This window comes from Elephantulus edwardii, unplaced genomic scaffold (assembly GCF_000299155.1).
Source record: "Elephantulus edwardii isolate Elephantulus edwardi_28Jun2011 unplaced genomic scaffold, EleEdw1.0 scaffold00041, whole genome shotgun sequence".
Lineage (NCBI taxonomy): Eukaryota > Metazoa > Chordata > Mammalia > Macroscelidea > Macroscelididae > Elephantulus > Elephantulus edwardii.
In genome coordinates, this window is record NW_006399791.1 from 18,621,211 (window position 1) to 18,624,016 (window position 2,806).

General features: G+C 50.4%; 1 pseudogene; it reads left to right on the forward strand.

The window, feature by feature from the left end:
• The window catches only part of LOC102859391, a 5,596-nt pseudogene extending 4,310 nt beyond the window's left edge, over nucleotides 1-1,286 (forward strand).
• The last annotated feature ends 1,520 nt before the right edge of the window (nucleotides 1,287-2,806 follow it).

A 2,806-nucleotide genomic window follows, 5' to 3' on the forward strand; every position in this document is an offset into this window, starting at 1 on the left:
TACAGAGACTTTGGATTTCCATTCATTCATTATTGCACTTTTCTCCCCTCCCAAACCTCCCCCCCCAGTACACTACCCTCTTGGAAAAGTAAAACAAAAATTCTTTCATTGTTTTACAAACCCTCCCCCAGGTCCACTCCACCACGTAGCCTTCACTCTAGACAACCTGTCGTGACAGAAATACCTAATCACATATCCCTTTTCAACAGTTTTCTCCCTCATCTGTTTCAATGCAGTATACATTCTTGAACCCATCTTTCTCAGCCTCTCCCCAACCCCGACGTCAGGCATGTTTTACAACAGTGGCGCCATGCAGTATTTGTCGTTTTGTGACTGAGATACTTCACTCAGCATAATGTCCTCCAGGGTCACCCATTTTTAATAATATTGCATGAGTTCCTTGGTTTTCAATGCAGCGAAGTATTCCATTGTACACCATAGCTTCTCTATCCATTTGTTTGTTGATGGGCACTTAGGTTGTTTCCAACTCCTTGCTATTGTGAACAAAGCTGCAATAAACATGGGTGTGTATTATATCTGCTTGGATGTCAGTTACGGTCTCTTTGGGGTATATTCCCAGTAGTGGAATTGCTGGTTCAAATGGTATCTCTATTTGCAACTTTTTGAGAAAGCGGCACACCGCCTTCCACAAAAGGGCTTCCTCTTCACTTTCTGTTAAACAACGCAGGCATGATGAGGGTCCCCAGAGGACCACCCAGGATGGCTTCGAGGAGCATTTTGGTCTCAACTACTTGGGCCACTTCCTGCTGACCAACCTCCTGCTGGACACACTGAAGGCGTCGGGTCAGCCTGGGCACTGTGCCCATGTGGTCACCGTTACCTCCGCCACCCACTCCATTGCCGAGCTGACCATGGGTGACCCGCAGAACAGCTGGGCGCACTCACCCCGCGCAGCCTATGCCCAGAGCAAGCTGGCCCTTGTCCTCTTCACGTACCACCTCCGGCACCTGCTGGCTGCCTCAGGGAGCCCCGTCACAGCCAACGCTGTGGACCCCGGCGTGGTCAACACTGACCTCTACCGACATGTCTTCTGGGGCACCAGGCTCATCAAGAACCTGCTCGGCTGGCTCCTGTTCTAGACGCCCGAGGAAGGGGTCCCACTTCTGTGTACGTGGCCGTGGTCCCCGAGCTGGAAGGCGTCGGCAGCCGCTACTTGTACAACAAAAAGGACACCCTGTCCCTGAAGACGACCTATGACTAGTGGCTGCAGCATGTGGGCCTGGAGCTGCCAGCTGACGGGCATCCAGGACTCCAGCATCATCTAGGACGACGCCCCCGGGCAGCCACGTGTGTCCGACCGCACAGCTCAGGTGGCTGACAGACAAGACAAGGAGAAGTCAGCTGGACACGGGAGAAGGTGGACGGAGGGGTCAGCCTTGTCCGCCTCCCACGGCTGATTCCCTCTGAGCAGAGCTGGCTCTTCCAGAGCACCAGGTGCGGGGGATCCAGGGCTCCATGACCGCATCCAGCCTGGTCAGGGGGAGATACCCAGGTGGGAAACCTCTCCGAAGGCCAGCAAGCAGAGACACTCGAGCCCCAATTCCGCTTGACCAGCACACACATGAGTGCTTAGAGACCACGAGAATTAAACTATCTGGCTGTTGTTGTTGTTGTTGTTGTTGTTATGTGCTGTTGTTATGTGTTGTTATGGCTGACTCTGAGAAGAATGGGAATCCCAGAACACTTGATCGTTCTAATGCGAAACTTATACTTGGACCAGGAGGCAGTCGTCAGAACAGAGCAAGGGAACACTGCATGGTTCAAAATTGGGAAGGGCGTACGCTAGGGATGCATCCTATCTCCATACCTTTTCAACCTATATGCAGAACAGATTATCCGGGAGGCTGGGCTCTATGAGGAGAAATGTGGGGTCAAGATTGGTGGACAATTTATCAACAACCTGCATTATGCGGATGACACAACCCTGCTTGCTGAAACTGAAGAGGACCTGAAGCACCTGCTGCAGAGTGTCAAGGACTGCAACCTCCAATATGGATTGAGGCTCAATGTCAAGAAGACAAAGATTCTCACCACTGGACCAACTGGCAGAAAAAAAAAAAGGTGCAAAGGACTAACACCTGTAATTGAGTCAGAGATGATCTACATGTTCCAAGCACCCCTTCATGTTTTCATTTATGTTGGCATTTTGTGGCCTCCTCACATTTCTGAAGTCAACAGATTCGAAGCTAAGCCACATAAGCTCAGGATGCCATCAGGTGTCAAGTGACTCTGCCTAACATGGTTTGGGGGAAGGAAACCTGGCACAGGTGTTACACCTGGAAGAATGGGTGTGGACCCAGGGCCTCCAATACTGTTCCTAAGAGTGACGTGAGTGACATTGGTTTATTTGGATTGAAACTCCAAAAAATCAGATTCCAGCACTAAGAGGGACTCTGAAAAACACGCAGGGCAGGGCGCGAACAGCCTCTCCTTCACTGAAGATGCCTCCTGTGGTGACAACAAATAGACACTTTGAGAAGGGGATAAAGAAAGGAGATGAATATCTCTCCACGAGCACGCCAAGCCAGGTGCTTCCCAGGATAAATCTTTTCTTTACGGTGCTTCTGTGTACATAGCTCTGGTGGCATAGTGTGTTGCATGATGGGTCCATAACCAAAAGGTAAGTAGGTTGAATCCACCAGCCCCTTCATATGAGAAAGATGATGCCCTCTCCTCCCATAAAGATATACCACCTGAGCAACTGGATAAAGGGTCACCATGAGTCAGAAACACTTGAAGGCTGTGGACTTGGTTTGAGGTTTTGGTAATATTAGGACCAAGAACT